Source organism: Cupressus sempervirens, chromosome 3 (assembly GCF_028749045.1).
Source record: "Cupressus sempervirens isolate cs-2001-9-10 chromosome 3, ASM2874904v1, whole genome shotgun sequence".
In the NCBI taxonomy this organism is placed as follows: Eukaryota; Viridiplantae; Streptophyta; class Pinopsida; order Cupressales; family Cupressaceae; genus Cupressus; species Cupressus sempervirens.
In genome coordinates this window covers 231,778,790-231,804,615 of record NC_143120.1, presented here as the reverse complement: position 1 = coordinate 231,804,615, position 25,826 = coordinate 231,778,790, and positions in this window count along the sequence as shown.

Sequence of the window (25,826 nt, the reverse complement as noted above, 5' to 3'; positions counted from 1 at the left end):
CTCCCATCCCCTACTCTCTCTCTCTTACACACATTCCCATTCCCCCCCTCTCTCCCTCTCCCACTCCCTCTCCCACCACCTACTCTCTCTCTCCCATCTCATACTCTATCTCTCTTACACATGCTTCCATTCCCCCTCTCTCTCCCACTGCCTACTGTCTCTCTCTCACTCTCTCCCTCTCTATTCTCTCTCTCCCATCCCCTACTCTCACTCTCTCTGCCACCCCTACTATCTCTCCCACTCTCAAACTCTATCCCATCCCCTATTATCTCTCTTACACACACTCATATCCCCCCTCTTTCTCCTTCTCCCACTACTTACTCTCTTTCTTTCCCATCCCCTACTCTCTCTCTATGTCTCTCTTGCCTCTCCCATTTCCTAATCTCTCTCTTTCACACACACACCCATCCCCCCTCTCTCTCCTCTACCATCCCCTACTCTGTCTCTCACTCACTCTCCCTCTCCCACTCCCTCTCCCACTGCCTACTCTCACTCTCACTCTCACTCTCACTCTCACTCTCACTCTCTCTCACTCTCACTCTCTCCCTCTCTACTCTCTCTCTGCCACCCCCTACTCTTTCTCACATTTTCACACTCTCTCCCATCCTTTACTCTCTCTCTCTCATACACATTTCCATCTCCCCTCTCTCTCCCTCTCCCACTCCCTCTCCCATCACCTACTCTCTCTATCTCATATCCCCTACTCTCTCTCTCCCCCCTCTCCCATTCCCTACTCTCTCTTTCACACACATGCACTCCCATCCTCCTCTCCCTCACTCTCCCTCTCCCACTATGTCTCCCATCGCCTACTCTCTCTCTCTCTCTCCCCCATCCCCTACTCTCAATCTCTCTCTCCCATCCTGTACTCTCTCTCTCTCTCTCTCTCTCTCTCTCTCTCTCTCTCTCTCTCTCTCTCTCTCTCTCTCTCTCTCTCTCTCTCTCCCCATCCCCTACTCTCAATCTCTCTCTCCCATCCTATACTCTCTCTCTGCCACCCCTACTCTCTATCACACTCTCACACTCTCTCCCATGCCCTACTCTCTCTCTCTCACACACACACTCCCATCCTCCTCTCTCTCTCCCTCTCTCCCTCTCTTGCTCCCCTCTCCCACTACCTAATCTCTCTCTACCATCTCGTACTCTCTCTACCACCCATACTCTCTCACACTTCCTCTCTCTCCCATCCCCTACTCTCAATCTCTCTCCCCCATCCCGTACTCTCTCTTTGCTACCCCTACTCTCTCTCACACTTCCTCTCTCTCTCATCCTGTACTCTCTCTGCCACCCCTACTCTCTATCACTTCCTCTCTCTCCCATCCCCTACTCTCTCTCTCCCCTCTCCCATCCCCTACTCTCTCTCTCTCTCTCTCTCTCTCTCTCTCTCTCTCTCTCTCTCTCTCTCTCTCTCTCTCTCTCTCTCTCTCTTTCTCTCTCTCTCTCTCACACACACACACAGCCATCCCCCCCTTTCTCTTACTCTTGCTTTGTATATTTTATTCCTTCTCTATGCATTAATTAGGTCTCAATAGTATGTTTTTACTATAGTGTGCACGCGTTATTGAGACCCAAATTCAAAAGCTTTTAATAGCATGCACGCTATAGGGTGTACACGCTATTCAAAGATTTGCATTAAAACCAAGCCTAAGGCTTGGTTTTGCCTTGGAGATCCAACCCAAAGGTTTGGAGTTTATAAATAGGTCTGAGACGTGTTTTGCTGCAAACATACAAAAATGATTGATTTTTCTTGTGTGCTCTCCTTCAAGATTCCTCGTGGGGTTGGGCATTAATAAGATTAGGTTACATGACATTGTAGGTCTCTGTGTTAGCTTAGCTATATAACCATATAATTTATTTTTAATTTGAACTATTTCAAGCCTTTCATCTATAATTTCTTTTGAATGTATGTCCATTTTTTTGTCAAAAACCACCATGCACTAATTGGGCTATAGATTTTAGCTCGTTCGTCAAATTTTGCAACAACTTAGTTTTTTAGAAACTAGACTCCATTCTACACACTTTGAAAAAAAAAGTTCTAATTTTAAATTAGTTTTCAATTATTTCTAGGGGGAGCACATAGATATTTCACATTTTTGGGATGTGTCTAATTCATAAAAAAATATACATTATAAAATTACTCGAAAAATCTAGGATAAACTACATAGTGTTAAGTAACTTTTGACTAGAGTGATTAAAGAATTTCAAAAAAAAAAGTTAAAATTTTAGGGGGGGCACATTTTGTACTGTGTTATGTTTTTTTGGAATAAATAGTACCACTTTTTGTGGCCCTCTTTTTTGAGGACCTAAAACTAAACCATTTTGAAAAAAAAATAGTAGTTTAGAAACTAGATTCAAAGGACTACAACTTTTGTTTTTGTCATATCTTAAAATTTTGAGCGTAACTATCTTCAAATTCTTGTTGAAGTTTAGAAATTGCCGATTTTGGGAAAAAGGTGTCCACTTACACCCCCCTTTTGTCACCACAACTTGGTGCACTTACCCGTCTATATTACAATTTTATAAGAGCACACACTAGGTACTATAAAATAACACAAATTGGGTGTTATGAATTGTTTTTTTCCATATGAAATTTTAATAATAACACACTTTAGGTTCAATAAACTTGTTTGAAAATGGTATACATTCACTTATTTTAATTGCCTCTCATTTGAACTTGAACTTGCAATGAATTTTTTCACTTAACTTGAATTTGAAATTACATTCGCTTAAACTTGAATTTGACATATACAGAATATCCTTCCCTTGATAGATGAGAGGAAAGGAATTCATGTGATAAGAAATTGCATTCACTTGAACTTGAATCTAACATATACAAAATATCCTTCCCTTGACAGATGAGAGGAAATGAATTCATGTGATAAGCTATTGGATAATATACCACATATTTATCTTCATTTCCTATGGAGCTTCTATTTGAATTTCTAGTAAAGATGCCACAACTGCAAAAGGAGGCTTTGCAATTATCCTTCCTTTATGAATTACATAAGCATTTGTACATTTGATGCAGAATATCATGTTCTTTCAATCTATATATCATTAATCATCTTTTGCATTCTCTGATGTAAAATTACTGATTAGAGCCCATTATAACTTCTAGATATTTCTTGGTCCATGATACAAACATTCTAGAAAAGAAACCATTTTGGTTTTCATTCACACAACGAACCCATATATCTCATTCTTAAACTTGCTTTACTTGACATAATTCATTGACTTATATGTAGCATTTGCAATTTTTAATTTACTCTAATCTATGATGTCCATATTTTATTCTTTATACCAGATGGACAACTATTTCAAACCCATTAAAAATTATCGGTTTTGAAATTCTTTGATCAAAATAAAAGTTTTTTTAATAAAATGACTCACATTGCATAACACTCACAAATCAATTTTCCTTGAATTGATTTCAGACTTTGAATAAAAGCAGTCTTATAGTCATGGAGTCCCCTTCAATAAAGAAGAAATAATAAATTTGGGATTTGTTTCCAAATATCTAAATTCCAAAATCTGAATAGGAAATGGAGTTTAAAACTTTATTTCACCAATTCTTTTTGAGTTGGTCTTTTTCTTCAAAACATAGCAGAATGCTTGATAAAGAGTCCAATCAGCTTAAGACTTCAATATAGTTGATAACACAAGAAATCGATGATATGCAAATGCGACATCAAATTAATCTTTAACTTTTTTTGCTTAGTTCTTGGAGATCCAATGATTTTAGATTATTAGAAAATAATGAACCAATTCTTGAGTTGTTGCTTTCAAAAAGAAACCCAAAACAAATGCCATAGTTTTTAAATTGGAATTCAATTTCAGCAGTAATCAATTCTTGAGTAGTTTTACAAGAGAACATAAATAAAAAAATAGTATGCAAAATTGAATCAAACTTTGTTGACTGATTTTACAAGATACATAACAACAAAAACTAAACTCCAAACCTGGGGCCAACTTTTGATAGCCAGAGGGAAAATCCTCTACATTGTTTATAATTCCCCCTTTCTCCACATACACTTACCATGAGTACTACATCTTAGAGTGAAATTTAATATACTATGGTGATAAAAATAAATTTGTCTCGAATAACATTGTTAGGCCTAGAAATCTAATATAATGGAAAATAATTCAAACTTTACTGTATTCTGTTTAGCAAGATTCATTACATAAAATAAGGTAGTCATATAGTAGTTCAACTGCTATTTCACAACTAATGTATTTACCTAATTCTATAACCCTAATGATTAATATGTTAACACATTTGGGAGAAAAGTGCCTCACTCCAAGGTTTAGGAAGAATATGAAAGATAAAAATTGGGACCAAGACTGAAACTAAATGGATTTATGTTGGTAACTCTTTTTCTCCTCAAGAGAAGTCTAAGTTGGCCAAAGTATTAAAGAATTACAAGGATGTTTTTTCTTGGAATCATGACGATTTGAAGAATTTCATAGGTGGTCAATTCCAACATCACATCTTATTGAAGTAAGGTGTCATTCCATTGAAGAAATGATTACGAAACTAACAGCCTAAGGTATCTGACACAATCCTAAAGGAAGTTGATAAGATGCTACAAACAAGAATCATCTATCTTATTCATCACTCCACTTGAATATAAAATATTATTACCATGAGGAATAATAATGGGGATATAAGAATATGCATTGATTCTTCATAACTTGAACCAAGCAAACTTGAAAGATAATTACACCCTTCTTGTTATGGATCATGTTCTTCAAATGGTGGTAGGTTTAGAGGTGATGTTAATGCTTGCTGAATTTTCTATTTATAACCAAATAAGTATTACCAAGGAGGACCAACATAAGACAACCTTCATCACCCCTTGGGGGATTTTTTCTTATATTGGGATGCCTTTTGGGTTGATTAATGTTGGGGCCACACTCTAGAGGGTCAAAGTTCATCCTTCATACATTTTAAATAAGATTATTATAATCTACCTAGAAGACTTCACTATGCTTTCAAAGAGAAGAAATAATCACTTAAGGGATATGTGAATCATGTTGCAAAGATGTAGAAACCATGGTATATCTTTGAATCCTAGGAAGTCAATCTTTGACATTACGTAAAGGAAATTACTTGGTCACCTAGTATCCAAGGATGAGATTAACATAGACCCTGGCTGAGTAGAGGGTATTCAACAATTGAGTCTACCCTCTAACGGGAGAAGGTTTAAATAATTTTTCAATGAAGTCAACTTCTTGAGAAGTTTTGTGCCAAACTTTTTAGAAATAACTAGGCATATAGTAGAGATGATGACCAAAAAGAAAATGTTCAGATGAAATGTTGAAGGTAAGAAAGCCTTTGATGATATCAAAAATGCAATAGCCCATGCACCCACCTTAGTCACTCCAACTTTAGAAAATATTTTATCATTTATTGATTTGCATTAAAACACATGTTATTTGGCATATTGATGTAGAAGAGTGAAGTTGGAATTGAAGCCCACATGGATTTCATGAGAAACCAAAAAAATAAGCATTAGCTAACTCACTGATAGAGAAACATACCTTTGTTCTCATCAAGGTGGTCAAGAATTTTAGATATTATATTTAACACTTACATTTAATACTGAATGTGCTAGATTCAATAGTAAAGAACATATTGACGAAATAGGAGGTGGGAGTTAATAAGTGAGCAACTTGGGTAGCTAAAATTCTAAAATATGATTTGAGCCTTAAACCTACCAAATTGGTAAGAGGTTGAGGGCTATGTACATTAATGGAAAATAATATACTTGATCAAGAAGGAATAATGAAATAATCACCTTAAGTGCTACTAGTAAGCTTGAAATGTTCTTGGTTCTCAGACATAACTTACTATTTGACATATGGAGATTTTCTAGAGTAATTTACATTGAAAGAAAAAATGAACTTAAGCCTTGAAGTAGAAAAAATACATAGTATCCCAAGGTGTCATGTATATGAGAGGTTAAAAGATTCTTTGAATTACCTTCTACTAACCAGGTATGTTTAAAGATGTATATTCTAATGTTAGGAATTGAGACAAATGTGAGTTTTTTTATCGGTAAGCTACTATTAACATTTCTTCTATTGAGACTGGTAATTATTGATGAGCCTTTTAAACAATGGGGACTATATTTCACAAGCCCATTCAACCCTCCTTTGAGTACAGGACATGCATACATATTGACTAAAATAAATTACTTTAACAAATGGGTGGAGGCTATGACCACAAAGAAAGACAACTCCCAGGTAGTTTTTGATTTTTTAAAAGAGTATATTCTTGTTTATTTTGGAGTCCCATAGAAGATTTGTCACAGATAATGTTGTGTACTCTTCTTCCAAATAAATGATAATGTTCTGTTGTGATCATAATACAACTCTTTACAATTCTTTAGATTACTTTCTATAGGGAAATGGACAAGTAAAATCAAGTAATACAAATATGATTGCTATAGTGAAGAATTTGGTGAATGATAATTCCAAAGACTGGCATAAAATTTTATATGAAGTATTATGGGCTGACAAGACTATTCCAAAGAGTGAAATTGGCATGGCTCATTTTGAGCTAGTATATAGTGTGGGAAATCAAGTGTCACTACCTTTGGAATTAGCTACAATAAAAGTGCAAATAGTGGTTGAAGACTAATCATTCAAAGACTCTTTGGACAAGAGAATTATGTATTTAACTAAGTTGAATGAGGAATGAGACAAATTGATGGACTAAATTATAGAACATCAAGCAAGGGTAAAAAAATATAGATGAGAAAGGCCTCACAAATTCATGGAAGGTGATGAAGTTCTACTTTGGGACAAGAAGAAGGAACCAAAGGGAGCTCATGGTAAGTTTGAATCATTATGGAAAGGGCCCTTCAATATACAACATGTTTTTGGCTCTAATGCTTTCCATCTCACATATTCTGATGATCCAACCTTACTATTTTCTTATAACATAAAATACTTGAAACACTTTAAGCTCTAATATCATTCTAAAGTCCTTTGTTGTATATAGTAGGTTAGAGGTTCTATTTGATTAATTTTTCTTTGTGCTTTCCTAGTTTTTGTGTCCCTCTTTGTGAACTAGATATTCTAAGTCCTCTGCACTTCTTAGAAATGTAGTGCTCAGTCAGAGTCAACATTAGTCCTTGTATATTGAGTTTCTTTATTACTATTTTGAAGTCTAGTTGGTCCATGAAATTTACAATTCATTAACCATAAGGTGTCTTTGAAACATATCTAAAAACAAGGTTTAATGCAATTCCTTTTTATTAATAAGTCCCAATGGTCAAATCTTATAAAGTTTGTCCAGTCAATCCAAGTCATGTACCTTTGTAACTTATTCTATTATGTGCTTAAGTATCTCTATATCCAAAAAGGGAAAACCACCTTGTACCTTTGAATCATGATGAACCACATCTAACCAAGTTTAAATGGGTTCAAGAAGGTTCAATGGGCTTTAAAGGAGTTCAAAAACCATCAAAGGTCATCCCGCCAACCAAGTTTCAATCCTTCATACAAACATAGGGGTTTATGTTTCTGAATGTACAAAGACAAATGTGAACTATCATGAACTTCTGTGAACCACTTTAAACCAAGTTCAAATTTGTTCATGTGGGTTCAAAGTGGTTTTGAGATTAAACAAAAAGGTAACAATGATAAAACACTTAACTTTGATAGTCAGGATTTGACAAGGTGGTAGAGGTGATGTGACAAGAGTTAATTAGCATGGTGCAAAAATATCAAATTAAAATCTTTCAACATGAATAGAGAGACAAAGTAATTAATAAGTAAGATTCTCTACCATTATATTTAAAAAAGGTTTAAAGTTAGAATCATTAATAGTTGTGATTTCAAGAATGGAGCTACGAGCATTAAAAAATTGCATGCAAAGATTTTTTAAAGTATCTTTAGTCTTAAGGTAAGTTTTGGTTTCCCTTTTTGTGTTTGCACTTTTAAAAAATTCTTGTTAAATGCAAAAAGAGTTGTCATCTAATTATAGTTGGGCTAAGATATCATGAAGTCAACATTTCGCTTATTTGGGAATGCCACAAGTCTAGTTAGTGAAGACCCAGTTATCAACAACATAGAGCTTATGGATTATAGTCTAGAAGATTTCAAGAAAAGGATAATAATGCAAGTCGACAATCCTTGCACAAAGAAAATTATGGATAGTGGTTTTTTCGAAGTTGTCACTTTCTCGATTGTAATCCTATGTCCCGATTAATTTAGAAATGTATAAATAAGTATGAAATTAGACATCAATGTATTAGGAAAAATGATTTTGGGGTTTTGTTGTTGGTTGATAGAGAAAGTATCATTTCTATGTTTAAAATACCAAAAAGGGTGTGTTCAAAATTCATCTCCTTCCAATCCTATCACTAAGTTCAATGAGAGTGTTGATAAACATCAAAGTGTCATTGCAAGATTTTTTTGTCAAAGTTCCAAAACGGTGTCTCTCATTTGCCAAAGATTCTTATGAAGGACCATGTGAAACCCTATGTTAAGTACTTAATGGTGCTCCTACACAAAGTAAAAGGTGCCACACTAGCTCACTTGTTTGTTGGATGGATGTACCTTTTTATTTTGATCTTCCTAGAAGGAAAGGAATATTTGGATTAGGGTGAAGTAATAGAAGAGGCTATGAGAGAACAACTAAAGATGACTCTTCTAAGTTGTAAGGATTTTTATATGACTTTGTATCTTACTTATTGTTTGACTTTCACTAAAGAATTAGTGGAAATCCTACATGGACCTTGGATAAATGATATTAAATATACATATATTACCCTACGATACAAAGAAATTGGGTGTTAGAAAATTATAGAAAAAGTACATGATGTGATCACTAAAAGCTTATGTTTTGAGCTGGCAAGAACCCTAACTAGACAGGTGACAAATAAAGCTCAGAAACTAGTTAGTGTATACATGAGTTAACAAATACAATATTCTCACTTTACCTACATTCAAGTGGGAGGTTTGAAGATGAACTTGTAAAATTTCCAAGGTACTCCTTTGATTATTTTGTATTAGCTGAACTATGAAGGAAACTCTCCTAGGCAGTTAAATTTTTTATGGCATAAGCGGAATGGGAAAACATGTTTCCTTCATAATTGGGTTCATTTTCTTGTGGGTCTTTAGAATACACAATTAGTATCAGTTATGATCCACATAGGTTTGATTTCAAGTATCATTAGGGTTGAAAGGGTTTTGATAATAAAGGTTTTGCTAAATGAACTCTAAATTTGGGAAATCAATTCCTTCATATACCTCACCTAGAAGATTTATGGGAGGATTATTTTGATGAGCTAGAAGTGAGAAGAAGGGAGTATAATAGGTTCTAGTTATCACAGATTGCAACTGAGATTAAAAATGAATGCAACATGGGTGACTGATGATGATTCATATGTCATTGACCTTGGGTATGATGAAGTGTGGGAATGATATTTAATTGTAGTTGATTGGTCTAAAGAAGAAGATGAAGACATACAACTCAGAACTCTTAATGTAATCAAAAGGACTAAGAGGTGGTTGGACCAAAGGAAAGAAATGAGATTGCAATTCACATAGAGAGAAAATTCTAAAAAAGTCTCTAAAATTTTAGTTCTATCTATATTTCTAATGACTCTATTAAAATTGATAATGCATGTAAAACTAAATCCAAAACCAAAAATTCTACCTTAATTTGAATTGGTCCAAAACCTGTCACAGTTCACTAAGTAGTACACATGAATCAATCTAGAACTAAGAACAAGAAGCATAAGGAGATGGTCAAAACTGAAGTAGTTGACATCTAGGAGTGTTAGACCCCTAGTTACAGATTCTAAGCAACAAAAAGGATGACATATTAGACGTGGATGGTTCAACTTGAGATATGATGTCTACTTCTATAAAATTCATCGACATTAAGTCCAAAAAAAAAAGCTACACCTCAATGGATGATAGTGTTAGTAAATAGGAAGTGTAATATTGTCCATGTTTACATACCTATAGGAGACATGGTCAACAAGTATATAACCAAGAATCCTAAAGTAAAGAAAATGATTTAACTACTAGCAAGATAGATGTGAATCTAAAAACTCACATATGGGCTATTGAAATTGTCGTACCAAAGGCAAAAAAGGGTTCAAGACCCTGTCATTGATGATCTTGAAGTGGTGAAGGTTGACTTGGGAATCATGGATAGATAGATTATCACCATTTCAAGGTATTTTCCTAGCACATGTTGATTCACTCATAAAAGGATAGAAAAGCTAAGAAGGAACATAAATACATCATTAAACCTATGGAATATTACATTGACATCTTCAAACACTTTGGACCAATGCCCTTAGCTCAGGCTCCTTAGTCTTTCGATACAACTTCTCTTACTAGCCAAAACTTGTTAAACTAGATCCAAAGAGGCAAGGCTTTAGTTTCAACCTTTGATAAATGGGTCAATGGAGTGTTGAAATAAGGAAGCAAGTTGATTCAAGAATCCAAGGTAGTGTTTGACAATATAGGTACCATGACAGGTGAACTTCAGAGATAGGCCAAGGTATGTGAGGTTGATAAAACAAACTGGGTAGATGTGGCCTTACATATTCAAGAAATAGAAAGGTTTGGAGTCCCCAGATTTCTATTTGAAACACCTTTGAAACTATTTTATGAATGTCTTCTCTTTTCCTAGAAGAAGAATATTAACTTGAGAAATGTTGTGTTTAGAGCAACAATAATAGAGGCTGTAGAGATGGAAAAAGAACTACAAGAGTTGAGTGAAACCTTAAAAAATGATGTAAGATGCATCAATGCTACATATGTTTGGCACAATGGAAAAATTTAACACAACATTGCCATTTTCATGTAGGTATTCAAAGTGTTGTGATGTGGAGCCTAATCAAACTCAGAGGTTAAATTGCCCATTTTATTTGACATGATTTCTCCTCATATTATTTCTACAGGGGTTTGGGGACAACATCCCTTGTGGGGTCCTTGGGTAGAGCCCCAAGTGCACTCTTTTGGATAACTTATTATAAACCTAAAAGGCAAAAATATTGTATAAAATAGCTTAGAGTTAGGGATTTCATAATGTATGTTGAAATTATAGCTTCTTGTGCCAGCATTGAGCAATAAGGGATTACATATTGTAATTAGGTTATAATTACTAGATAATAAGAATATCAAACTTTTTGTTTCGTGGATGTAGCCTAGGTATTGGGTGAACCACGTTAAATCTTTGTGTCTTGTGTTCTCGTCTATGTGAATTTTTTTTCTTCTAATATTCATTTTATTTGCATATAATTTTTATTTATGTCTCAATAATCCTAACAAGTGGTATTCGAGTGGGGTCATATTTCTTTTAGCTATCCTCTATAGGAAGGTCTCACAATTGAGTGAAAGAAATGATAGATGAGGGTAAGATGAAGGTTAAAAAGTTTAATGGGCATAAATTTTAGTTATGGAAAATAAAAATGGAGGAATATCCTTATTAGAAGGATTTATGGCAGCCATTGGAGGAAAAATCCAACAAATCAATAGCTATTATAGATGAGGACTGAGATATTTTGGATAGAAAGGCACTTGGAAGTATTTGATTATGCCTGACACAACCAGTAACATCCAATATTACAAAAGCGAAGATGATGAAAGAGTTGATGCAAAGCCTAGAAAGGTTGTATAAAAATCCCTCTAATTTAAACAAGGTATTTCTCATGAAGCATTTATTTAATATGAAGATGACATAAGGTGGATCTATTGCAGATCATTTGAATGAGTTTAATATAGCTACTAGTCAATTGTCTTCTATAAATATTAATTTTGATGACGAAATTAGGGATCTCTTGATTTTATGTTCTTTGTTTGAAAGCTAGAATGGCTTGGTAATGGTTGTGAGTAATTTTGAAAATTGGGGGAAATAAAGAGGAAAATCAAAGGGAAAGAGGTAACATGGAAAATTGAGGCATAAGATGAAAGATTGTTGGACTTGAAAGAACAATGAAGGAGACAAACAAGAAGGGAATAGGGACACAAATTTGGTAAGTAACAAATCTAAAGAGGATTATTTGCTTCTTTCTTTAAAAAGTGTTGATGATTCATGGATTTTAGATTCAGGAGCTTCATTTCATGCTACTCCCCATGGAGGCCATTTTCTTAATTATGTCCAAGGAGATTTTGGGATTATTTATTTGGGGGATAATGAACCTATTGTTACAAAAGTTTGCACCCTTGCCTAAATTTTTTACCTAAGGACAACCTTGTTAAACATGGAAATGACCTCCAAGCTATGGGACTTGAACTATGAGGTTGAATCTCTGGAGAAGGCAGACTTCCTTTGCTATCAGGGTGCACCAAACTACACTTGGAGAGGAAAAGAGAGAAGGAATGCATGAAAAAAAATCTACCTATTCTAACCTAGAGGGGTGATGCACCAAAATAGAGTGTTCAAACTAATCTCTTCCCATACATGCACTTTTGAACCATCATGACCCCAAAAGATATACACATCTAGACTTGTTTTAATCTAACAATCACATGCAAATTAGAAAACCCAAATAAATGACACAAGGAAGAAGAGCATTCACTTATATATCCTTTATAGGCCAAAAGGAGATACAATCATGCAAGATTGCAGATATCCACAATACACTAATGAGAGGCAAATAGGTCTTGCACAATACATCAATGGTTGGAGGAGATAAAGTAGAATGTCATATAGATTTAGAGGCAAAGGGGATTTACAATGAAACTACAGAGCAATATTAGAGAAAATAGAGAAGAGTTGACCCTTACAAAATTTACAAAAATTGCCTTTATAACTTAGCCATAACTAAGATATTTTCTATCCTAAACCAAACCCAACCACTACCATTTAAGATTGCAGAGAACAATCATGTAGATCTGGAGAAAATTTGATCTCTGCACAAATTCAAATACAAAGAAATCCAAAAATTTTCCAAACAGAGCCTTCAGAAGACAAAATGGTGCCATTAAATTACTTTGACCAAGTAGATGGATAAAACCAGAGGTACTGGAGTGTTTTCCTTCATTCACTGGGTGCAACATTCATTGGAAAGTAGTTGGAATCGATCATGAAGATTGAATCATGCAAGAAACCCTATCTTTCTCACTTCTAGCTTGACAAATCAACAAAGTCAAAAAGTCAACTAAATTCTACAACCAAGATTGGCTACATGGGCCAATAATTCTACATGGGCCAATAATCTTATTTCATTTTGTCACCCCAACAAGGTCTCCATGTGATTGACCATATCACCTACTAATCGTGCCAACTTTCCAACTTAACCGCGATGTTAACCTAACTACACCTACCAAACTGGGCCCACATGTTCTTCAAGTGTAAGATTATAACCAAGAAAACCCTCCTTTATGACCTTATGAAATCTAGTAGCTTTGTAAGATCTCATGTCTTCATCTTTGGCCTTACAATCCTACAACATCTCTAATCTTACGACATCCCAATCTAATGACATCCTTTGAATATCGTAGCATCGGAGTTCGATCTCTTTCTTTCCACGATCCTATGGCATCCTCAAACTTAATTGTGATAGCACATAACAGTTAACTTAACTATGATTGCCTTTCTGGGCCTACCAAGACACATGGAAAGACCTCGCTATGTTGCTATAGCTAAAGGTCGATCATTTTCCCATAGTGACAAAGCGAGAGATGTCGATCTTCCTCCATCTGATAGCTTTAGAGGTACACCCAACTTGTCAGTGCACCAACCAGTAGAAATATCGCCCCTTGCAAACCTATCTGACACTAACCCACCACATCACAGCCCACTAAAGAACTCAGACCCACATGGACACTTGGCACGACGCTACTATGTTTCATGAATTAAAGCACTCATAGTTTCACATAGCGACAAGGAAATGACCATAGATCTTAGGAAGATCGATGACTGGGGAGATGCACGATGAAGGAAAGGACTCACCATGCTACATCATAATATTAGCCAATGAGAAACCAACAAAATGCTGACGTGCTTTGACAATTGCCTAGCTATTCTGATAGGAAGGGTCTACCAAAAATCAAAGTCAAACCATCACTATGTCGCATGAAATAAATCCCTTGCCTCTTTGCATAGTGATAAAGTGACAATTGTGGTTGATAAAAGATCTGATGGTGAGGAAGTTGTGGGCTTGTGGAAATAGTAAAGTGTGTTGTCACTTAGGAATAAGGAAATACATTAAAGTTTTATTTCACTTATTTTGGTATTTCCATTGGAATTTAAATATTTAAAAGTGTCAAGTGACCGTTGGGTGGGCCTACACATTTGAATTTAAATATTTGTTAGAGAGGCAAATATGGTTAATAGAACCCTGTCAAATTGTTGGAAAGGAAAAAACTAAGTCAGAATGGGAATCATTGGCTACTTAAAAAGATAAGACATGTTCTGAGGTTGAGTAAGAATTTAATTTCAATAGGGAAAATAGGAGAAAAGGGTTGCACAATTACTTTTAATGATAAAAATTGGAAGGTTTCAAAAGGTTCCTTAGTAGTAGAAAAAGGAGTGAAAGTAGACACCTTATATCTTTGTACATGTCATATTATTCCTTCTACTTTAATTGATTTAGAGAAAAATGAGTGCTCGGAAATAATTGTTGTAGTTGGGATGGGAGAATAGATAGTTTTTGTAGGTTTTCAAACAACACTATGACATAAAAAGACTTCGGCACATGAGTGAGAAAGGTGTGGAATTACTCCATTCAAAGAAAGTTTTACTAGGTCTGAGATGTGCCAATATGGATTTATGTGAAAGTTGTGTGTATGAAAAAAAAAAAAGTTAGAGTGGGAAGGAAAATAAAAATGAGATATTAGAGCCCATGCACAAAAATGTATGGAGAATAGCTCAAGTATCTTCCCTTGGTGGTTCTCATTATTTTGTTACCTTTATTGATAATGCAACTAGAAAAGTATGGGTTTATTTCCTTAGATAGAAATATGATTTATTTCAAACTTCTAAGAAATGGAAATGCTTGGTTGAGAATGAGAATGGTAAGAGATTAAAATGTCTTAGATATGATAAGGGTGGTGAGTATTGCAATAATAAATTTGAATATTATTGTTCTCCTAATGGTATTCATAGGCAGAAAATTGTTCCAAGGACTCCACGAGAAAATGGAGTGGTTGAACCCATGAACCTAAAAATAATGGAGCATGCAAGGAGCATGAGGTTGCATGTTGGCTTCCCTTAATTATGTCGGTTGAGGTTGTCAATACTACTATATATTTGATCAATATGGGTTTGTCTACTCCTTTAGGCTATGGTATTCTAGAGGAAGCATGGATTGATTAGGTGAGTTATTCTTTTCTCAGAAGCTTTGCTATGAAGATTTTGCACATCATTCAGTCAATTTTGGATGATAGATAGTTAAAGCTAGAAAAGATACATACATATGATAATCTAGTAGGTATGCTTACAAAGGCACTGGCAAGGGATAATTTGAACTCCTCTTCAACTTCTGTTGGTTTTCTAGACTAAACAAAATAAAGAATAATAGAGTCCCAGGTGGTTTTACATTCTAGTGGGAGCTATAGGTTTAGTGGTGCTATGATCAGTCTCCAAGTAGGAGGTTATTGTTGTGGAGTTTGACCAGCCACCAAGTGGGAGATTATTGTGATGTAAAGCCTAATCAAACTCAGAGGTTAATTTTCCCCACATTACTTGGAGCAATTTCCCCTCATATTATTTCTATATGGGTTTGGGGACAACACCCCCAAGATAGGGTGAAGGGATAATGCCCCTTGTGGGGTCCTGGGATAGAGCTCTAGGTGCGCTCTATTGGATAACTTATTAGAGCCCTAATTTTGTATGTGATAAAAAGCTTGCATAAAATGGCTTAGGGCTAGGGATTTCATAATGTCTTGATATTGTAGCTTCTTGTAGCATTATTGATCTGTAAGGAATTATAGATTGTAATCAAGTTATAATCATTATATAATAAATATATTCAACTCCTTGTTTGGTGGGCGTAGCTTAGGGATTATGTGAACCACATTAAATCTTTGTGTCTTGTGTTCTCTTTTGTGTGATTTATTATTTTCTAATATTGGTTATATTTTCATGTAATTGTTATTTTGGTCTCATTAATCCTTACAAAAAGGAACACTAAAATTAGATAAGATAGAAGGAAATCCAACTCTAGTGGATTTCACCAAAGTGGCAAGAGTAGAGTCCATTTTGTACCTCTGTGTGGATCAACTCCAAAAATACATTGACAAGGTAGCAAAGCGAAATTGGGAGAAAGAAGCTTGGAAGATGTGGCTTCTCAATGCAAAGATTATGAATATTATAGCAATTTAGAAGTTTTTGAATGCCTCCAAAGACTGGGAAAGCACACATGATGTCATCTCAGAGGTTGGACATGTCTCTTCTTTAATTTCTTAGTGTTGAGTAACATGGATCATTTTCTACAAATGTACTAACGTTGCCAATGTGATTAATTTATCATCAACAAGGTATCTCATGATAAAATCAATCTAACAAAAGCTACAACCTTAACACTCCCTCTTATCTAGGGAGGATTTATAGAACACACTATTCTCTCAAGAATAAGAAGAGCTATCATCTTAGTATAATATTCAATTCACTATGAGGCTAAATTCCTCACCTTTCATAACACACAATTAAAGAAATTTCCATAACTTTGAAAAAAAACACCACCTCAAGTGTGGTCTATATGTTATCTGGCAAGATCTAGCCCAAAGAACCATAACAAGTTGGTTATCATGGTGTTGGGCAAAATCTGGCCCAAAGAACCATGATAATAGGTCTACCATTTGTAAGATCTCCACCTTACGATGGTTACCTTCTGACTATTCATTATCATGGTGTCTAACAAAATCTAGCCCAAAGAACCATGATAATGGGTCTACCATTTATAAGATTGTCATCTTATAATGGTTACCTTCTAACTGTTTGTTATCATGGAGTCTAACAAAATCTGGCCCAAAGAACCATGATAACAGGCTACCATTTATAAGATTTCCATCTTATAATGGTTACCTTCTGTTTATCTATGTCAATGAAAGATCATCACCTTTCATTAAATATCATAAAAACATCATGTAATAACTTACATGATATCCACCATGAACCACCATAGTTTCCATAGAGGAAGGAACAAGGATTTTCACCTCAAAGTTCTCTGTTATAAGGGAGAGCACATAACAAGGAATTTCACTTTGAACTTCTCCTCATAGAGAAGATATCATCTACATAGGATTGCATCTCAAAATTTCTCCTTTTGAACATTGATCCTATGAAGTCATGTCCTCTAGTTACTTCCTCAGAAACTCTGTTCACCCAAGGATGCCTGTTGAACTCAATCTCTCTGAATTTGATATCAATCTTTGATTTTCTAGTGATAAGTCAATACTTCATCATGATGCACTCAAGAGTAGGCCCATCAAAATTATGCAGTCACACACATGTATTTCTAGACTACCTCTGAGTATAAATCTTCTAAGCTCTTGCGTTGCCTTCAAAGAAGTGTCATACTCCCTCTTAATGTAGAAGGATACTCATTATCTCAATCATTAAAGATACTTACTTCAAGATCCTCACTTTATCTTGATCAAATGACTAATGAATTCTCATCTACACAATATTTGATAGCATGTGTAAGGTACTAACCTTCTTTTTCTGCAAGAATATCCTTAGACAAGTACTTATCCTCCCATGAGGGTCATGGAACATCTCCTTACTAAAGTTGGTTCAAGTGGGAATGAAACATTGGTTATTATTCCCCTCATAATGTAAAATTCTCACTCTTACACTTTTACTTCTTTCTAAGTTCCAACTTTCTCTTTTCATCCATTGAAGCTCCAAACGTTCATTAAGCTTAATAGTAGAGGCAACATGTCCTTCGATTTTCTTAAACTCATCCATGATTCTTTATCTCCCTCTTTTTCTTGCAAGAACATTCTCGGAAGAAAAATCAAGGCAAAATAGCTCTTACAACATAATTATATTTCTCATTAATATTATCATGAGTCACATTGAAACTCATATTAATCGTTATATAATTTCTAATATAATATAGATCAAATAAATATAAAATTTAAATGAATATATATATATATATATATATATATATATATATATATATATATATATATATATATATATATATATATATATATATATATATTTTAATCTACACTTTCAATATATTATTTCCATAAAGAGAAAGTAAAAATAACAATATTCATACCTTATCAACCTCATTGTCCATTACCTTAGTATTAATTATTACCATTTATATTCTATTTGCAAGAAAAAATATCTAACATTCTAATAAATATTGTATTTACAACAATAAATATACACATCATTACCTATTTATATGAGGCATACTTCTGCATTTGGTGACCATTTAATCTTACCTTTGTCCGATGGTGATGTGGGCCCTTTATTCTCTCCCTCAAAATCTGAGCTATTAGCTTCATCTTCTCACATTTTTTTAGGGTACCATGTACATACAACGAGATTTGGACTATATGGTAGGTGCATTTGGAAGTTATCTCCTTATGGTTCTTTTCACTCTACTCACACATATATATATATATATATATATATATATGTTTGGAATGACTCATTTCATACCCATCCTCACGTGATACTTGCTGTTAAGAACATACTCCACATCGTCGTTGACTTCATTTGTTCCTCCCATGGTGGCGATAAAAATTTCGTTCGTTACCCACAACAATTCCTATATTCTCTTCCACGTTAGTTCCTGCATTGATGGGCCATTTCTTGATATTATTTGACATATGATGCAAGGGTGAGTGTAGTTAGTAGACACACACACACACCATATATGATGGTGTTGACAAGGCACACCATTTGCTTGAAAGAATATCATGGGTGGACGTGAAGTGATGCTGGGAAACCAGTGATAAGCTTTCTTAAATCGTTAGTTGTGAAGAGAGCTCACGTGGCATTAATGAGAATCCACCACCTCTAGCTAGATTTCCACTTTGATTATCCATGCAGGTTGAAAGTCTTTTCCTCAATTCCCTGTCTCCCATAAAGCTATTCAAGGAACCACTTTGGCTAAAGGCCCTAAAACTATCACCATATATTTAAACATTCACTTCTACCATTTGGATGGCTGTGGAGATACATTTTCTGTATCATCAATGAAGAGAGATCGTTGAGTTTCTTAATGCTTCTTATATTCATTGCTATCCTTTATCAACATGCATTTTCATAAAAATTAATCTCTTAGAAATGCAACCTGGCTCTGATATTATGTTGAGTAACATGGATCATTTTCTACAAAGGTACTAACATTGCCAATGTGATTGATTTACCATCAACAAGGTATCTCATTATAAAATCAATCCAATAGAAGCTACAATGTCAACACTTAGTAGTTATTTTATTTTCTTTAAAATGATTTACAAATATTGAGAACAACTTTCCTACAACTATCTTAGTTTTATAACTATTTTAAACTCTTATTGGGAGGTTGGCTTTTCAGGGAGACTTCATTAGGCATGTTTGAGGTAACTATACATTGGCTTAACTAGAATTTGTGGGGGTTCAAAAAAACTTTGGATAAGAAACAATATTTTTCTTTACACTTTGATGATGTAAATTTGTAAACTCCAAAATCTGAATATTTTGTTTGTAAGCAGTAATGGTTTGTTGGAATATAAGGAAATAGTTCGAATATGTGTGTTTGAATTCATGATGTATTGTTTCTATGTGAATAACTTACTTGGTGCTTTATGTTATTCTTAATGATTGTGAAGTGAACAAATATATATCATAATAGGAATTTCTTGACTTTATTAAGATCATAAAAGACATAACACTTTGATTTTCTATGTAGATAAATTTTTGAATATTGTTTGTACACTCATTGTCTACGAATGAGATTGGGTGGCCTTCAATGCTTTATGGTTAAAAGCATTTTTGATTATTAGATTAGGAATGATTCTTCAAATATTTCAAAAGGGAGTTGTACCTTAGTAAAATTTAGAGGGAAGTGATCACAACACAATTACCCAACTATTATTTGACAATTTTTTTCCAAAATAAGGGTATAGAGTCAACAAAGCTAGTATATTGAATAAGAGACATATCTGTTAACTAAGATAGATATCAGTCTTGGAGTTTGATGATCAATAATATTTTAGAAATTTCAAATAATTATTTTTCCAATATTCAACATATAGGTTAGCTCTATACATCCTTTCATAATTCAATGGTATTTGGGAGTGATACAACAACAAATGCTTCTTATTCTATCCAGATTTATACAAAACTTCTTAAATTGGTCCCCAAACTACTTTAAACACTTGAGAGGCTATTATCCCATGACATAAATTTATAAGAAGAGTTTCGTAGAGCCCAATAAAAAATATTAATAGTTTTTGATCTATTATTATGACAAATTGATTTTTAGTTATAGAGGGATGGATAGATGTATATATGGATAAAGTGTGTAATAACTTGTAGAAACATTGGTATGATAATTATTTATATCAAACCAATGAATATTTTAATGCTACTCTAACAAGGCATTTTGTATGTGTGTGTGTGTGTGTGTGTGTGTACACACGTGTGCATGTGTGTGCAAATGCACACATGTGTATGCGTGTGTGCGTGTGCATGTGTGCATGCCTATGCATATGCGCACATGTATGTGTGTGTGTGTGCATGTGTATGTGTGTGTGTGTGTGTGTACTTGTGCCTCTACGTGTGCATACACATGTGCATGTGCATGTGGGGGTGTGTGTGTGCGCACGCGTGTGTGTACACATGTGTGCATGTGTGTGTTTGTGTGTGTGTGTGTGCACGTGTGCATGTGTTTGCGTGTGCATGTTCATGTGTGTGTGTGTGTGTGTGTGTGTGTGTGTGTGTGTGTGTGTGTGTGTGTGTTGGAGTATGACAAGACTATTGATTCATGTTGTAGCTTATCATCTAAAAATTGAAATTCATATTACGTTAATCTAGACAATGGGGTTTTAATACTAATATGGGATTGTTAGAAGCAAAATAAATTTCTATACTTGACTTATGATTTATAAGGCTCCTTACAATGTTGTGTTGATATGAAATTATATATTCTTTCTCTAATTCAAATGTGCTTTTGAAAATACCTAAATCACTTAAGTGTGGATCAAACTTAATACCTATGTGACTCATACATGGTATTTATGTTTTGGGAACAAGTGGGATGTTGACTAGGACTTCATGTTGCCTTCCTTATCACTGGTTGGGCTTTAATTTTTTCCTGTCTATTTTCTTTTTCTCACTCTCCTTATTTTGTTGTTCCATATTCTCAATTGGCCTTTTTTTCTCCTTAGTTGATCGCTAATAATGGGTTAATACATTCATTGATATTAATTGATGACCAGGTTGGAGATTGGAATGGTTGCAACTATCTATTTAGCCACTTAATATTATTAATATAATGTGTATGTACTTAGTATTATTAATATAATTAGTATATTTTTCGATATTTTTTTTGATATCTTTAAAGAAAATAATACATTTAATATAATATTTGGTATATGATAACATATATTATTATTCATGATGTATTTAGTTATACTATAGAATTTAAGAAGTATAAATTTCTAAATTTCTATAATTATTATTTATAATTATACTAGACCATTAACTATCAAATTATATTAAATATTATTTATTTATTCATTTTCATACTTAATATTATCATTATCATCTGGTACATTATACTATAATTAAATTATTATGTTATTATTTATACTATAATTATATTGCTCTTATTTATTAATTATTAATTTATATTTTAATAAGCTCCAATAGCCCTCTATTGTGCATACCTCTTATTGCTATGGCTCCTTTAGTAATCATCTCACCTAAGCAAATCATTCCTACTCTGCCTTCAACAACAACTTCCATACTCATCTTTGTAGCTACAATAACAACACCACCTAGACTTATTTCTATTAGAATCATACATACTTATGCGTAGAGAGTCAAAGTTGATTGTGTCCTCAAGTAGATGGAAGAAGGTGATAGATGGATCAATGACACGTGGATTGTTAGACGTGTCACCACAATGCAATAGGGACTAACATCATCACAACCTTACATCGACTATTACTATTAGATCACAAAATATCAACAATATGAGGTGTATTTCAAACTGAAAAGGAAACAAATACAATATTTTACAACAACATTCCCATAATAATGACATATGTCCACTCTATCATATCACTACGTGTTGTGTTTCAATCAATGACTACAAGTATGAGCTTCAGCTCTTAGCTATAGTATGTATGATCAAGAATGTTCATACTAACAGAAATAAATACCCAATACATGTCATGTACCAAAAATTATTTCTTTGTGTAAATTTTTTCCCACTTGTGTTTTCATTGATTGATAATAGTTTTGCAGTTATAAACTTATAGCAATAGTAACTCAGAATTTGAATCGTAGAAAGGCTTCTTGATTGAGGATTCATGAATGCAACATAGTTGGTCAGCTCTTTCACCACTTTTAGTCTTTCAATTCTCTTCTCAAATTTAATTTCTAGGTAAGATCCTAGGGACTAAATGGTTTACAAATCACTATACTGTAACTGTAGATTGTAGAATTTAGGGTTTAATTTTGAATTATGCATGTAACTTTGTAAGCCTAAATCGTTAGTAGTGAGTAGTTATTGTTTAAATTCTATAATTATAACTAATTTACAAAGTAAATTATAGAATTATTTAATTTACTTTAAATCTATAAGGGATAAAAGGAGTTGGGTTTAATTTTAATTATCCCTGTAAATTATATTTTGTGACTATGAATAGTTATTCAAATTTTGCAACCTGTTCACAATGACGAAAAGACACATAAAGAATGCAATGCTTATACAAGGGGAAAAAAAGATTTGGCAGTCTTCTTCGAATTTCTTAAACACAAGGTTTTACTGATGAATTTTATGATATTTATGATCCTGTTATATATGGGAAAAATACCATGGAAATTAGGTTTCCACTTGAAATTAATTGGCAATGTAGACTGCTGGAATATCCCATTTGGTGTTTCCTCAAGTATTCCCTAATCCAAAACTTGTCATGCTCTGTGTTGAAAACTATGATGAAAATAGAAAGGCAATTGTTAATAAAAATACCTAGGAGGCAATTTTGTCCATAACAAAGACTTAATTTTCTATTCTATTAGGAGTAACATGGGTAGCACAAAACTCAAATTTGCACATTGACCTAGAAAACTTGGCAAAGTCATAAGAGATATTACCAACAAATAAAAAGGATTCCTATGTCAAAGGACTAATGTTATCCCTATCCAATTTTCAAAGTGATCATAAGCCTCCTTATAAATTTTTTTTTTTTTCACATTGGGTTCAGGATACTATATCCTTTCTATCATTTTGTTTGGGGTTGGAAAGTACCGAGGAAGTGGGTGCCAACATTCTGGAAATAATTTACAATATTCATTGTCAAGCAGTACCAAAACAATATAATTTTATTAGGCACATTGTTCATAGTATGCAAGAACAATTGTTAACAATTAAAAGTGGTTCTCAAAAGACATTTAGATTTACAACCTACTTGTGCTATCTTCTTCTATCAAAACATCATCAAATATTTCAAAGTAACCAACCTAAGCTTAATGTTCAAGATCAAGTATACTAATGCTAACATGCTATAAGGATGATTGATAACTAAAGGAACTAGAAGGATTTTGTTGACTTCTTCTTGGCACCTGTGTGTCATATAATTATAGACACTTCAATGCCTAGATTGCTTGAGTCTTGTAGAAATTGCATTCAACTAAGAAGTCAAATACAATTGTCTTCTTGGTACTTCATGGAGGACTACACTATGTTAAGGTTTTATGGTTCAATGGTAGAACCCTTCAAACTTCCAATACATGTGACACAAAGGACTTTTGCATTGGAATATGTGTGGAAAATAAACAACAAAGATATATTATTTCATGGTTAGAAAAATAAAGTCCATGTTTTTTTCCTTTACTTTCTCATGTGGAGGGTTCACATTTGACAGATCAACATTCCAAGTGGCACACAAGTTTTTAACAATGTATAATTTTGTCGTTGACACTTACTATCAATATGATCTAGTAAACATAATTGGCTCAAAGATTGTACAATATGGGTAAAAACCAACCTCATATGTACATGGGAGTATCCCATAAATTGAAAGATTTAGAAACATGGACTCTTGGGAAGTCATTACAATAGAGATGGAGAAATGCGCCACTAAAAGCAATATTTAAGTTCAAGAATTGTCAGCACGACTTAGAGAATTGCATAAGCAGAAAATAAAACTAGAGCCCTTCACATCTTACCATTTCTATAAGAAAGTGGATAACCTAAGAAAAATGCCTATTACAATAGATATAGAGAGTGAATGTGACCTTCAGGGTTGGACTGAAACAAAAATTAGAGAGCTTTGGACAATGAGGAAGAATCTAGGTGAGCAAAAGACCTCTGTAGAGTTTGATTCTTTGGATAAGGAGAAAATATTTAGTCGATTGCGGGATGAAGAACATCCAAAAGCACTAAACCCACTACCTCGGAATGGGTCTGAAAATGATTTGAATGAGTCTTATGCAAATCCCCAAGCTACTCCAAGTAAAAGTATAGTCTCACATATTTCATCATTTTTTGTACTCAATACAGAGAGAATGAAAACTTACGACAGATGGATGACTTGATACAAAAGATGGGTTATTCAGGTGTTGGTGGGTTGGGACCAAGTGGTCAAGGAATTTGGTTTCCACCTCAACCATTAGCTCTACCAAAACATGGTGCTACTCTAGTCATTGGGGGTGAATCATCACTATAAGGGTCCTCCATAAGTGGTAGTGTCATTCGTGGTTTTCCTAGATTTATCTCACCTTCAATTCAAACTCCACCTACCAATGCCCCTATTTCTAGTGGTGTAAAAAGGACATTACAAGTGCATATGGGTCGAGTTCAACTAGGCAATGAGAAGAAGAAAAAGGTTATGCCAATGATTGTCATTATGAATTCAATCTTGAGCTCGATAAATGCCATTAATACAATTCCTTCAGGAGAAAACACTTAGAGCAGTCCAAAAACTCCACTAACTAGAAATAGTGGGATAGGATTAGGAATGGATCAAAGTGCAATAATTAGAATGTCGAGCATAGGTGGAACTAGAGAAAACTATATCAGTGCAATTTCTTTTTCTCTTTTCAAACATCATTTTATGTCTACAAGCCCATATTTTAGTTTCAATGATTTTGCTACAAATTTTCAATAGACCAAAATAAACAATAGACAAAAATAGAAAGGCATTGAAGAAGGAAGCAATTGTCACAGCTCGTGATGAAGAACCTACATTGACTGGGATATTTCCATTTTATGACATGAATAAAGATTTGATGGAGTTCATGGTTGTTTTTCCCCTACAAATAGATAATAATCCATCAGAGAGCTAGATAGATCCATCACAATTATAGGTTAACACCCTATCAATGAATTTCTTCAAAGTAAAAAATGTGGACAAAGTCAGTGTGGAAAAAAAGATGAACAATGTGGTCTACACTTCACTGTTCAAGCTAAAGAGAGAGAAAAAGAAGTTGGAGAAGACTATTGAAAAATTAAAAGCAGACCTTGGAAACCAAAAGGCAGAGGAGAAAGAAATGGCTAACAAGTGAAGAGAATTAGAGAAACTGATAAAATATAATTCCTTCAAAGAAGAAATTGAATTTTTAAAAATGGAGTAAGAATTGGAAATTCTAAAGAAACAATTGGAAGAAAGAAAGAAAAATGAAAAAAAACTAGTGATGTAAACATGCAGGAAGTAGAAGAACTTAA